The following is a 15,463-nucleotide window of genomic DNA, read 5'->3' as shown; positions in this document are numbered from 1 at the left end:
CAACCTCTTTCTGAGAAGCTAGCATTCCTGATAAAATGTTTAAGCAATTTTCTGTGAACTTTAATGGGATTAAGGTTTGCTGTAGAAGCCAATTACCCACATGCCCAATTACCTACACAGTCAGTTGCCAACTGTCTATCAAGGGTCTAGTGACCTTTAACCAGTCTTTCTTTTCTTCCTGTGTCTAGCTTAATGATGGTTATCTAACCATGTTCCTTTCTTATAAAATGTCTCTGCCAGAAGTGAAATTTGGAAATGGCTTTCCTGGGTCCTTCTTCCCTCATTTGATCAGAATAAACTTTGATGCATACTCATGATTATACTTTCTAAAACTTTTTTCTTTAACATCTGAAAACTCACCACTACTGTCATATAAGTGAAAAAATACATTTGTTTTTCTCAAACCTTGAATGTTTGGCCTCTATATCTGTGAGATCTGGTCTCATGTTCCGTGGCTATGTTGTCAGGAGAGATCAGTCCCTGGTGAAGGACATCAAGCTTGATCAAATGGACGGCAACGAACAAGAAAAAGGCCCTCAATGAGATGGATCGACGCAGTAGCTGCAGTGATGGGCCCAAACGTAAGAACAATTGTGAGGGTGCCACAGGACTGGGCAGTGGTTCGTTCTGTTATATGTAGGGTCCCTATGAGTCAAAACTGACTCAAGGGTACCTAACAACCAACATAACATGCCTGTGGTTATAATCCCAATTTCAATGGTGTTCTCTGTTATGCTAATGGGCAGAATTAAGATAGGCTGTATTCTGAACCATGCTGCCATGCTTTATTTCCTTGAGAGTATGGTCTGCTGAAAGACAAAAACAAGTCCTCTGTGTAAGAATGACTCATCTCTGAAATAGAAACACAGAGAAATCCCAGGACCATCAGGAGAGCCACCAAAGAAATAGGTTCTAAATGGCAAAACAAGGAAGAGGTCTGTCTGTGGCACAGCTAAGAAACCACCCTAATGAAAGAGTTGTATCCTGAAACTTTCCTGAACCTGAATTGTAACCTGGTACTTTCTTAATAAACCCCAGTTTTTCTGCTCCTGTAAATGGTTACAATTGAGGAAACCCATAGGAGGTCGCTATGAATCAGCACTGACTTTGTGGCAGTAAGGTGGGTTTGAGTTTGGTGGACTCTGAGGAAGCCACTGGAGCAAATGATCAAACTCAGAAGAAGGGTAGAGTTCCCTGGGTAGGACAGCTGGTATTAGAGAAAGAATGTCTATCCTCTGCCTCCTGGGAGCCAGCCTTCGACTGCTGTTGCTGCTGATGGAGAGTCCCGTAGGTGAGGAAGTCTGATGTCACCATTGCATCATTTTTACAATTGGCCCATATTTTTACATTGATGAATTATACAGCATGGAACAATAAAATAGTAGATTAACAATACATGTTGTATATATTTTACCACAATAGATGACTTTTTAAAACAATAGCCATTTTGGAGAAAAAGAAGAAGAGTTAATACCAAGGGCTTAAACAGAAAGAAAATGTTTAGAAAATTACGATGGCAACATATGTACTTGATACAACTGATGTACAGATTGCTATAAGAGCTGTAAGAGCCACCAATAAAGTGATTTTTTTAAATAATAATAGCCCTTTCTGGAAAGAACTAAAAAAAATCCTTCCATCAGTTCTGACAAAGTGATCGTGACATATCTCCAAGGATTTTTTTTTTTTACAAATAACATTATTTTCTTTGTATTGTCCCCAACCAAGGTTCGGTTGAGCTTTACGGTCAGCCTCCTAGGGTCAGTTCGTGGCCAAGAACACAGCTGGGTGGGTGACCAGAGGGAGGTGCTCAGCCCTGCAGGCCTGGGAGCCGGAGCCTAACCCTGCAGGAGTGAGATGTGGAGCTTTGCAGGGGAGGAAAGAGCAGAGACTCCTGGAAGAGTGAGCCAGTCTGAACGGACTGTGACAAACTGAGCAACAGTAGTGACACCCGCTGGTCGCAAAGAAGCAGCAACTGAGACAGCACAGGGACTTGTCCCTGGTTCCCCCTGGTGTCAAAAAAGAGCTAGCTGCCCCACCTCATCCTTCAAGACTAAAAAGTGTGTATATGGAAGTCTTAAATATTTTTAAGTCACAGAATTCTCAAAAGAAACATACTGAGGTCTGAGAGAAGGTCCTGAGCAATTTATTAAAATAAGATCTGAGCCATACATGATTTTACTTCACATCACAAATATATATTGAGCTATTACTATCTGCTAGTTACTGTTCAAAACACCTGAGCCACACCTGTGAACAAGCTAGGAGATATGAATCTATCACTAGGTGGTTATGGAACCCAACAAATATTGAATCATACTACAATATCAAATGGGGTTTGGGGTATTTTCTTTTAAATACATTCTTGTTTTCTCTCACCCTCATTCATTGTACAGTGTATCTGCCCCATCCCTCACTCTCCTTTCTCAGTCACTCGTTCCTATTGCTGAATTTACATCTAGATTTTATCAATGTCATGGTGTAAGTCACTTTGTTGCCTCCTTGGGACTCCAAGTGACAAAGCCGTCAGTTTCATAGGAGCCTATCTCCAGGTCATCTGTGTGGTCACTGGTGGGTTTCAACCACCAGCCTTTCAGTTAGGAGCTGAGCGCCTGGTTGGGGTGCCACCAGGGGTCCTTTAGGGCGTCCGCCTTCGGTGCTGTTTGTCTGCTGCTAAATTCGTGCCTTTTGGACTGATACAAGAATGAACATTCTCCCCGTGAAGGACTCGTTCCTCTGAGTTCAAGTTGTGCATAACCAAGAGTCTCCGTTCTTTAAGTGCAGTCAGCCTGGGTAACAACATCTCAAACCTCTGACATCTGTCAACAGGGAAAGTGAAGACATGTTGGAGAAAAAGAGAATCTGGAAGTGTGCTTCCAGGAAGGATAAAGCCAGTGAAAACCCAGCATGAGTATGGGGAGGGAGTCACTGATGAGACTAGACACAACGGCGGGAATAGAGAACAGGCCATCAGTAACAAACGGAATGGTGTCTCATATTGAACTATGTATTTAACTAGTTGCTGCTGCTGTCAAGTGGATCTGACTCGTGGTGATCTACGTGTGCGTAGTCCAGTGGCGCCAGAGGAGTCCCAAGGCTACAAGTGTTTGGCAACGGAATTTCAGGCTTGTCTTCCAATGCACTTCTGGGTGGGCTCAAACTGCCAACTTTCCCATTATAATACAGCACTTGAGCATCTGTGCCATCCAGAGACATCTATGTAATTAAATACTCATGTGTATTACACATACCCATGGAACTCTCAGTAGTTCACAGTCTTTGAGGGGAGTAGGTGGGCTATACCTTACATAAACAACATGAAAAGCCATCTTTACTCAGCAATACAACAATCCCTTCCAAACAATATTTTACTAGTGAATTAGAAGTGTTGATGGGAGAAGAGACTTCTAAGAGGCGCTTGATGATCACCCTGGGTCTGACCGCAGAGCTGGCTTTTGCTTTCTGGGATATGTAAGTGGAGGTCATAAGCTGAATAGCCTGAACAATAGAGGGGTTCAGGAGTGAGAGGTTGTTTGGAGTAAGAAAGAGGGCATGACAAGGTGACCAGCACAAGGACAGAATGGGGATGAACATTCTACTTCTCTCCTGTGTGGGGTCTGTGATGCAAATCATCTTCCCAGCTTCCTCGTGAAATCTTCAAGAAAGTCATTCTCATTCATGTGTTCTGGAGTTCAGAGTGCACCACAGACCTTAGGGAATGATGTGACTGCCAACTATCCACAGGGGGCCTGCCACATCTGGGTGCCAATTGTAAATATTGAAAGAACTCAAATTGTACAGGCCTGAGGTTCCTCCCTAATGCATGGCCCCATACCTGTTGCTTAACACATGGCTGCTGGTTTGGGGGCTGGAATTTTCAATGGTGGTGGTAAGGTCCGTATGGTCAAATGACAATGTTTTCACAGAATAATGCCAAGTCAGTGCTTCAGATTCATCCAGCTGGCCCTGATTCCAGACAATGAAGCTACCTATGCCTCAATGTGAGGAGAATATACAAATGTTCCCATTGATCAACAGAGATGGAAGTCTGGTTCCACACGGATGGAGACTACCATCAAAAGTGCCTCCCATTGCTCACCTTCCTGACACGATCACTGAAGACAAAGTGTGGTGAAGAAAGCTGATGGTGCCCGGCTATCAAACAATATAGTGTCTGGGGTCTTAAAAGCTTGAAGATAAATAGGCGGCCATGTAGCTGAGAAGCAACAAAGTCCACACGGAAAAAGCACACCAGCCTGTGTGATCACAAGGTGTCAATGGGATAAGGTGTCAGGCATCTAAGACCCAAAACAAAATCATACCAATGTGAATGGGGGTAAGGCGGCCAAGGAGTAGAGCTCCAAAGCCCATCTGTAGACACTTAGACATCCCTCACAGAAGGGTCACAAGGAAGAGATGACCCAGTCAGTGTACCATATAGCATCAATGAAGCATAAAACTTTCCTCTAAATCTTTAATGCTTCCTTTCTTCCCACTTCCACCCACCCCCACCCCCCACTATCATGATCTCAATTCTACCTTACAAATGGGATTAGATCAGAACATGTGCACTGCTACAGATAAGAGCCTGTGACACAGGGAATCAAGGATAGATAAACCCCTCAGGGTCAACGATGAAAATAGAGATACTAGGAGGATAAGGGGAAGATGGGGGGAGAGAGAAGGAAATCGATCACAAGGATCAACATAAAACCCCTTCCCAGGGGGAAGAACAATGGAAAAGTGGGTGAAGGGTGACAGAGAATTATGTAAGATATGAAAATAATAATCTATAACTTATCCAGGGTTGATGAGGGAGGGAGGGGGAAGGAGGGAAGGGAAAAAATGAGGAGTTGATACCAAGGGCTCAAGTAGAAAGAAAATGCTTTGAAAAGCATGGCCACAACATATGTACAAATGTGCTTGACACAATTGATGAATGTATGGAGTGTGATATGAGATGTAAGAGCCCCCAGTAAAAGTATTTAATTTTTTTAAAAGTGCCTCCCCACAACATTGACAAGAAATACAGAACCTGGATCTCTCCCAAAAGGTTGATGCAATGTACAAAAGTGGAATCATAGAATTTCACAAAGTTGGTTTACTAAAAAGAAATTCCATTTTCTCCCTCACCAGAAGACTGTTCAAATAAAACTGGGTAGCACTGTTGCTTGCGTTCTTTGATTACAGACCATCTAGCCAAGTCAAGTTTCAAATCCAGCAGGAAAGAGGGTAACAGGGTGATCTGTACGGCAGTTTCCACCAAGATGCATCACCAACATTGTTCAACCACAGAAGGTTCAAGACGAGTAAAATACAATTTCTTAGGAAATAACCCAACTTGTAAAATGCACAGTCTACCAGATGCAATGAGCATTATCGTCCTCATTATCATTGCCATGCAATTTGACATCCTAAAGAGCTCTACTCTTGGTCCAAGATGGATTGCCAGCAATCGCCACTCGCCTCTGTTGAGGAGCTAATGGGGGAGGCATGCTGTTTTGTGGCTTTTCCTTTATGCAAACATGCTTACGCCTTGGTTAGTCAATTACCCCCATGACTCCTATATCCATTTAGAGTCATTTCTATTAAGAAAAGTTCCACCTCTTGCACTAATGGCAGCTTTGATGAGCAACTCGAGGTCCCGATCTACTATGTTTAGCTACTATCCCTGCGTGGACCTCCCTGGCCTTTCTCCGCACTAAGAGAAAAATGGGTCTTTCAGAGTACATGGATTCTCATTAGCCCTTCTCCCCCACCCCCTCCTCACCAGCAGACAGAAGTCAGCATGGGTGACAGGCAGCAAATCAAAGCGGGAACCATTGTCGCACTCGTCATGGTCTGGCCATGGCATACACACACAGACACACGTGTGCCACACACAATAGGATTCTGTTCCACACACCCCTGCGTTCATTGTATTTCTCACTGATAATGCTATGTGGTTGATTTAAATAGCTCCTTCCATACTCTGTCATGGAGTAACACCAGACAACACTGCTAATTGCATCACCATAAAAGGTTCCATTATCACAATGAATTACAGGTGCCACCGTTTTCCAGAGGCACAATCCCACCTCAGGACAGTCAAAGGAGTTTTGGGGGAGGAGAAAGGACCAAAAATATGTTATATTTAAAATGGGATGAAAAAGACAACAGAGGATTTTATCAACATTCAGCACAATGATGATGGTTGCTGGTGGGACTCCCCTCGCTTTCCAAGCCTGGCTTCTAGAAGACTAAGAAGAAAAGGTCCCCAAAGTTTGAACAGAGTCCCCTGCTTGTCATGCAGTGTGAACCACAGGCCAGCAGCAATGGCATGACTGGAGAGCATTCTAGAAACGCTGAATCTCAGTCCTGGCCCAGACTTGTATGCACTTGTGAAGCACTGCTCTAGCCCTCTGGGATAACACGCTAATTAAAAGCTTACTGTCATCTAGTTATTTCCAACTCACAGTGACACTACAGGACAGGATAGGGCTGCCCCTGTGCATTTCCAAGAATAAAACTCTTCATGGGACTAGAAAGCCATATCTTTCTCACTGGAAGCTTCTAGTGGTTTCAAACTGCTGACCTTGAGATAAGCAACCCATTGTACTACCAGGACTCCTACATTGAAGTAACAGAAACTTCTTCATAATGGAGAGCCAGTTCTAAGAGAGTTTGACTAGAATACTTGTAAACCTAACAGAGAAGGCTAAAAAAAAGGGGGGGGGATGACATTTTATTTTTAACAATATGTTATATGGTATGTTAGACTGGGGAGACTAGAGACCCAAATTCATAGATATTCATATGTGTATGTGAAAGATCTTTATATTCATGAGCAATTGAATATTGAGATCACATTCCAGCCCACCAGATCAAGTCCACAAGTTCGATATTAGCCCATATGTCTGATACCAATCTATAAACTCCTCTTCAGACTCACGAAACACATGAAATGATGCTGAATCCAGGACAATCACAGGCCATTGGGTGGGAAGTCTTGTGAATCCAGTAGTGTTGTAAGCATCTCAGTGCTGGCTGCGGTCTCCACATGTTCCTTCAGCTCCCAGGGCATGGGCTCTATCAGCATAGTGCCATGTCTTGTCAGTAGAGCATCTCTCAGGGAATGAGCAGAGAGAGTGTGTGTTGCCTGCCTCCAAGGACATTCCCAGAATCCTCAGGAGAAGGCCATGCCCACACAGAGGCCTCATTGGCTATGACCTGATTGGTAGGCCAGACTCCACCCCTTCATTCGTAATCCTATCAAGTCCCAAATTGACTCGAGATTATGTAACTACCACACATGACTTCTTGGTAATTAATTTGAAGACAGAGTCAACTGGACAATATGTTGACGTTGACAAATTATCTTTACCTCCCCCTTCTGCCTACACTCTGAACATGCTGTGTTTCACTGCCAAGTTGGACTCAGACAAAAAGATCCGTCTGTTTCTTTTAAATCTAGCCCATTTTATCAATATATTTCTCAATTCACAAGGATTTTAGGGGTGAAACTTAAAATCAATTTTTAAGGTTGAAGTTGTGGATGTTTACAGTTTCCATGGGGAGGTGCTTTCTAAAATACCTCAACAGATTTGGTATTTATATTTATTCTAAGGATCAACTCATATAAACAGAGATACTGCCTTTGTCAGCAGCCACCTCCCCCAAATAAGGTTTTCCCGTAGACAGTGAGTAAAGGGGTCACTATACAATATTTGTATTGAGAGCTGATACTCGGGGACATACACTAATAGAGCCACTCTGGTAATTTACAATTGATTAGCGCATGCTTTGTGAAGCAGCTGTTAAGAATTTGGTGCAGTAGTTTACTGACACTCACCTGCAACCTCAAGATCAGTAATTAACTCCACCAATCTGCTCTGACAGAGCCAAGTGAGACTTAACTGCTCCTATGAAGATGCATATCCTCTAAAACCTGAAGGGACAGTTTTACTCTATCCTTTTGATCAAAATCTACCCGGTGGCAATGAGTTTTGCTTTTCTTTTTGGTTTTATGTTCTAGGTAATATCAAAGATCCTATAATGGAAGAAATAATTAATAATGACATTAAACTCAGGTAAAAGTTGCCTTTCTCTCTATTATACACCAACAAGACCACTTGCCTTTATGACAGATGCAGAGAAGTGGCATGATATGGAAGTGTGTACCTAGTCTGATTTGAGGACACCTGCATGGAGCCCCGTAGTGACTTATACATTGGTCTACTAACAGCAAGGTCAGCAGTTCAAAACCACCAGCCACTCCCTGGTAGAAAGAAGAGGCTTCTACTCATATTAACATGTACACTCTTGGGAACCCATAAGAGCAGCTGCACTCCGTCATATAGGGTTGATGTAAATTGCTGTGAGAGCTAAGCAAGAGTCACTGTGTTAGTGGAGACTAACTGGGTGGACTAGAGAAAAAATTCATAGACACTCATGTGTATAAGAAAGAGCTCTGGTAGGACCAGCCCCAATCCCAACTCATGGACACACACACCCCACACATCCACACACACTAAAAGAATGCTCTTCAGAAGACAATACTGAAACTACAGCTCAGGGATCGGGACACATCTGATCAGAGGACACAGGGACAAAGAGTGAAGGAGCAAATCCCCCAAGGATGATATTCCTGCTCAGAGAAGTCCATGCACAGAGAGAACCATAGGACCGACTCCACCACAAGACACAATATTCCTCAATGACCCATAGTGGTGATATGGGAGACAACACTGAAGACAGTGCAGGAATTGTGCCTGATCTGACCCCACAAACTGAAGTGAAACAGTAAGGCCATTAAACAGAGCTGCTAGGGGACCAAAGTAAGGAAGTCCCCAGGGAACACCAAAAATAGACTTTGGGGCCAGGGCGTGGCGTCCTATCAAACTCAACTGGAAAACACTCCTAAAAGTCAACAAACAAACCTGGAACTATTTATAGGCTTTTCTTTTTTTTATCCTTGGTTGTGCTGATGTTTCGTTTTTCTTATTTTCTTTTGTTGTTTTGTTTTGCTCTGTCTTGTTTTTGTGCTTATTGTTGCCTCTGCATGTCTATCTAGATAAGATAGGGGAGAAAAAATATGGAGGAGAAACAAGACCAACAGTTTCTGGGAGACACGGGAGAGGGAAGTGCGGGGACAAAAAAGGGTGGGGTGTCAACAAACTCAGGGACAAGGGAACAACAAATGATCTAAACTCGGTGGTGAAGAGGGCATAGGATGACTGGTGGGTCTTGATCAAGGGTAATGTAGCCAAGAGGAATTACTAAAACCCAAATGAAGCCTGACCATTATAATGGGAAAAGAGGAAAGTAAAAGGAAATAAAAGTAAAAAGGAACTAAGAAGCAAAGGATATTTATAGAGGTCTAAATATAGGCATGTACATATGTAAATATATTTGTATATAACTATAGGGAAATAGACCTATGAACATACATTTATTTGTTGAGTATTAAGGCAGCAGAGGGACATTAGGTCTCCACTCAAGTACTCCCTCAATGCAAGAACACTTTGTTCTAAGAACCTGGCATTCTGTGATGCTCAGCTTCCCACCATGATCACTGAAGACAAAATGGGCTCATAAGAAAAATGTGGTGAAGAAAGCTGATGGTGCACGGATAACAAAAGATATAGCGTCTGGGGTCTTAAAAGCTTGCGATAAACAAGCAGCCATCTGGCGAAGAAGCAACAAAGCCCACATGGAAGTACCGCACCAGCCTGTGTGATCACAAGGTGTCGATGGGATCAGGTATCAGGCATCTAAGACCCAGAACAAAAAATCCTATCAATGTGAAAGAGTGGGAGCATGGAATGGATACCCAAAACCCATCTCTAGACAATTGTGCATCCCCTCACAGAAGGTCACAAAGAAAATATGAGCCAGTCAGGATGCAGAATAGCACCCGTGAAACATATAACTTTCCTCTAGTTCTTTAATGCTTCCTCTGCTGCCCCCACTATCATGACCCCAGTTCTACCTTAAAAATCCAGCTAGACCAGAGCACATACCTGGGTACAGATAAGAGCTGGAAACACAGGGAATTCAGGGTAGATAAACCCCTTGGGATCAATAAGTAGCCATGCCAGGAGGGGAAAAAGAAGATGGAGGGAGAAAGAGGGAACCGATCACAATGATTTATATATAGCCCCCTCCCAGGGGGACAAAAAACAGAGAAGTGGGTGAAGGGATATGGTCAGTGCAAGACATGAAAAAGAATAATAATTTATAAATTATCAAGTTTTCATGATGGAGGGAGTGTGGGAAAGGGGGGAAGTGAGCTGATACCAAGGGCTCAAGTAGAAAGCAAATGTTTTGAGAATGATGATGGCAACATATGCATAAATGTGCTTGACACAGTGGATGGATGGATTGTGTTAAGAGCTGTAAGAACCCCCAGGAAAATTTTTTTTTTAATTTTAAAGAAAGAGCTTTATATAAAGAGTAATTGTATACTGAGAAAACATCCCAGCCCAGTCCAGATCAAGTACATAAGTCTGATGTTACCCCATGTGTCTGATACGAGTCTATAAATTCCTCTTCAGACTCACAAAACACATGCAATGATGTTGAATGCAGGAAGATCACAGGCCAGTGGATGGAAAGCCTTTGAATCCAGTGGTGGAGGAAGCATCTCAGTGCTAGCAGGGGTCTCCAAGTGGGTCCTCCAGCACAAGGTCTCTGGCTCCATTAGCAGAGCGCCATGTGGCTTGTAAAGGAAATGTCTCAGAGGGAGAGTGTATGCCCTGCCTCCAGGGAGGAAGACAGGAATTCCAAGGATCCTCAGGAGAAAGCCTTGCCCACATAGAGGCCTCATTGGCTATCACCTGATTGGCAGGTTAGACTCCACCCTTTTGCAAGTTGACAGGAGGTTATGTAACTGCCACAGTCACTAAAGTTTTCAGTAGCTGAGTTTCTGGAAGCAGATCACCAGGTGCCTCTGGGTTAATGTGAACCTCTGGACAGCCCAAGAAGGGACAGTCTTGCACTTAGGAACTTTCCTGGACATGACTTTGATGGAAATTGGGGTACTAAGTCCTCATAGTCATGAGTCATATTCCAGACCAACATGATCAAAGTACCTTGAAACAATATTGTAAGTGTTTCTATTAAGGAATAGTGTACCTATCTATCCCAATCACGGTCTTCTACTTCTGGAAGCATGCCTACAAAGTGATGAATTCATCCGCTGCCAATCATGATTTTGTGACAGTTTCTTTTGTGTCCTTCTCCTATTTAAGTAGCCTGTGAATCCTTGGACACCACTGTAGCCTCATACTGATGCTCTCCCTCAGGAAAATTATCTCTCCTGTTGTAAAGGGGGTGAAAGAGTTCATAAAAATACTGGAAATATAACTTCACATTTATTTGGAAATCCAAAATATTAACAGCCTTGCAGTAAAAATTCCTTTTACGCTTAATCGGTCGGCAATTGTCAAGATAAGCAAAGTAAGCCAGGGCATCCAGTAGCTGGGTACAAAGCATCTCCCATTTAGATAAGCAACGGAGCATGAGGCCTCAGGGAAAGGTGGTCTGTGAGGGAATGGAAAACCGCATCTTTCAAACTGTCCGCATTGTAGCTAACAGCCCAACTGCTAACCTGTTAAATGTTAACATTGTTCACCTGCATCATGGAAATTTTTCCCCAAGGCAAATTGTATAGACTTTTCTAATAAAAAAACTTTTTCAATCAGTGTTTTCATAACCATACAGAATGTCTCACAGTCTTGTTGGCATTTGGGATTTGGGGGGTTTTGCTTTGTTTTGTTTTTTTAATAAATCATTTTATTGGGGGCTCATATAGCTCTTACAACAGTCCATACATCAATTGTATCAAGCACATTTGTACATGTGTTGCCATCATCATTTTCAAAACATTTTCTTTCTACTTGAGCCCTTGGTATCAGGTCCTTTTTTTCCCCCCTCCTTCCCCACACTCCCACCTTCATGAACCCTTGGTAATTTATAAATTATTATGTTCACATCTTATACCATCCGCTATCTCCTTTCACCCGCAATTCTGTGGTTTGTCCCCCATGGAAGGGGTGGATATACATCGATTATATATACTCCCACCTTGCCCTTACCTTCATGGTATCACTACTCGCATAAAGGTTCCTGAAGGGGTTATCTGTCTTGGATTCTGTGTGCTGAGATCTCATATCTGTACCAGTATACATGCTCTAGTCTAGCCGGAGTTGTAAGGTAGAAATGGGGTTATGATAGTGGAAGGAGGAAGCATTAAAGAACGAGAGGCAAGTTGTGTGCCTCTACTCAGGTCTTCCCTCAACACAAGAACCTTTTGTTCTAAGAACCTGGTATTCTGTGATGCTCACCTTCCTGACATAATTGCAGATGACAAAATGGGTGCATAAGCAAATGTGGTGAAGAGAGTAGCTGGTGCCCAGCTATCAAAAGATATAGCGTCTGGAGTCTTAAAAGCCTGAAGTTGACCAAACAGTCATCTAGCAGGGAAGCAACAAGCCTACATGCAAGAAGCATGTCAGCCTGTGTGATCACAGGGTATTGATGGGATCAGGTATTACCCAAACAATCATATTGATGTGAATGAGGGGAGTTGGAGTGGAAACCTAAAGCCCAACTGTAAACAATTGGACATCCCCTCACAGAAGGGTCACAAGGAATGTGTGAGCCAGCCAGGATGCAGAACAAAGGAACAAATACACTTCTTTGGACTAAAAACTGTAATGCCCTATAGAGATAAGAAGAAGTCTGCCCCCTTACGGCCGAGAAATTGGAAGTTCGCGGACTTTGGATCAAACCTCTTGCTTTTGAGGTTGCCCAGTAATAGGAAAACAGAGCCTCCCATATATTTGACATTTTCATATTTTATTTAGCTCTAAGATATGCCTGAGCTCTGAAGACGTAGTCTGCCATAGTGAAAAGGTGTTATTAAGCTCGGGGTGCTCTCTCTTTTCCTCATTGTTTTCTCTTTTTTCTTTAATCATTTTATTAGGGGCTCATACAACTCTTATCACAATCCATACATACATCATTTGTGTATAGCACATTTGTACATTCGTTGCTCTCATCATTTTCAAAATATTTGCCCTCCACTTAAGCTTTTGTTATTAGCTCCTCATTTTTCCCCTGCCTCTTTCCCAACCCCCCTCATGAAACCTTGATAATTTATAAATTATCATTTTGTCATATCTTGCACTGTTCGACGTCTCACACTTTTCTGTTGTCTGTCCCCCAAGGAGGATATTATATGTAGATCCTTGTAATTGGTTTCCCCTTTCCACCCCACCCTCTCCACCACCCTGGTATCACCACTCTCACCATTGGTCCTGAAGGGATCATCCGCCCTGGATTCCCTGTGTTTCCAGTTCTTATCTGTACCAGTGTACATCCTCTGGTCTAGCCAGGTTTTTAAGGTAGAATTGAGATCATAATGGGGGGGGGGGGGTTGGAAGCATTTAGGAACTAGAGGAAGATTATATGTTTCATCGTTGCGACATTGCACCCTGACTGTCTCGTCTCCTCCCTGCAACCCTTCCATAAGGGGATGTCCAATTGCCTACAGATGGGCTTTGGGTCTCCACTCCACACTCCCCCTCATCCCTCATTCACAATGATAAGATTTTCTGTTCTGATGATGTCTGATACAAAATCCCTTTGACGCCACGTGATCGGACAGGCTGTTGTGCTTCTTCCCTGTGGGCTTTGTTGCTTCTGAGCTAGATGGCCACTTGTTTACCTTCAAGCTTTTAAGACCCTAGATGTTATAACTTTTGATAGCCAGGCATGATCAGCTTACTTCACCACATTTGCTTATCCACCTGCTTTGTCTTCAGCAAGTGTCAGGAAGGTGAGCATCATAGAATACTAGTTAAATAGAACAAAGTATTCTTCCATTGAGGGAGTACTTGAGTGGAGGCCGAATGTCCATCTGCTACCTTAATACTAAATCTATAAGTATATGCACATAGATCTATTTTCTCTCCTCATATATAAATATATTTACATATGTACATACCTTTATTTAGACCTCTATAAATGCCCTTTGCCTCCTAGCTCTTTCCTCTGTTTCCCTTGACTTTCCTCTTGTCCCAACATCATGCTCAGTCTTCATTTGGGTTTCAGTAATTCCTCTTGGTTACATTACCCTTGATCATGCCTTACCAGGCCTCCTACTACCTTTCACCACTGATTTGGATCACTTGTTGTTCCCTTGTCCCTGGGTTTGTTAGCATCACTACCTTTCCCCCCACCTTCCCCTCTCCCATGCCCCACTGGAACTGTTGGTCCCATTGTTTTCTCCTCCAGGTTGTTCATCCAGCCTATCTTATTTAGACAGACTTGTGGAGATAATAACATGCACAAAAACAAGACAGAGTAAAACCAAGCAACAAAATACAACAGAACAACAACAACAAACCAATGACAAAAAAACAACAACACACAACAGGAAAGAAAAGCTTGTAGTTAGTTCAAGGACTGTTTGTTGGCCTTTAGGAGTGTTTCCTAGTCAAGTCTGTTGGGGTGCCAAGCCCTGGTCCCAAAGTTAATTTTTTGGTGTTCCCTGGGCACTTCGTTGCTCTGCCCCCCTTGCTGTTCTATTGCACACCCTTAGTGTTTTGCCTCTGTGTGGTGGGATCAGATCGATCGGAATTCCCACACGGTGTCTCCAGTGTTGTCCTCTGTAGGGCTATAGGTCAGTGAATGATGCCGCGTCTCATAGCAGGGCCAGCCATGTGGTCTTCTCTGTGGATTGGCTGTTCTGAGCAGGAATATCGTCCTCAAGGCTTGGTGGGCCAGGATGTGCTCCACTCTCTCTTCCTGCCCCTTCATTTGCTCCCATGTGCTCTGATCAGACATGTCCCTCTCCCGGAGATGCAGTTTCATTACAGTCATCTGAAATAAATTCTTCTGGGGGTAGGGGCAGTTGTCCACGTAGTTGGGATTGGGGCGGCCCCTCAGACCTCTCCACTGGTTCCTTACTGCATGCCGGCATGTTGCATTCACATCTGGAACAATGGGTTGAAGTCTGGTCATTCTTTCCCTGTGGATATATAAACAATATCCTCCCCTTGGGTGGGTTAGTGCCCTGTGCCCCCGCTACCCTATTTCTTCTATTGCTATGGGTCTGTTAAGATTCTTGACATCCATCGAGGATAGTCTGTGGAGGGATTATTTTTCCAAGAATTGGTTCATGTCTTCCAAGTTGTTGAATTCATTGGAGTACAATTCTTCATAGTACTGTGTAACTATCATTTTGATTTCATTAGGGTCTGTTATAATGACCATTGTTCTTGCTATTGAAATTTGTTCTCTCCTTTCTTTGGTTAGGTTTGCCACAATCTGTCAATTCTATTTATCCTTTCAAAGAACTTACTTTTAGCAGCATTATTTTTTTCCGTAATTTTCATATTTTCCCTCTCCTGAATCTCAGCCCTGATTTTTATTATTTATTTTCTTTTCCTACTAGTAGGATTTTCTTGCTGATTCT

At 43.0% G+C, this 15,463-nt stretch overlaps 1 pseudogene; it reads left to right on the top strand.

Annotated features, from left to right (window-relative positions):
• The first annotated feature begins 1,224 nt into the window (after positions 1–1,224).
• Positions 1,225–15,463, top strand: part of LOC142440185 (ATP synthase F(0) complex subunit C1, mitochondrial pseudogene) — a 49,910-nt pseudogene continuing 35,671 nt past the window's right edge.

Source organism: Tenrec ecaudatus, chromosome 2 (genome assembly GCF_050624435.1).
Source record: "Tenrec ecaudatus isolate mTenEca1 chromosome 2, mTenEca1.hap1, whole genome shotgun sequence".
Classification (NCBI taxonomy): Eukaryota; Metazoa; Chordata; class Mammalia; order Afrosoricida; family Tenrecidae; genus Tenrec; species Tenrec ecaudatus.
Note: the sequence above shows the minus strand (reverse complement) of the source record. Positions and strands in the feature narration are given on the sequence as shown.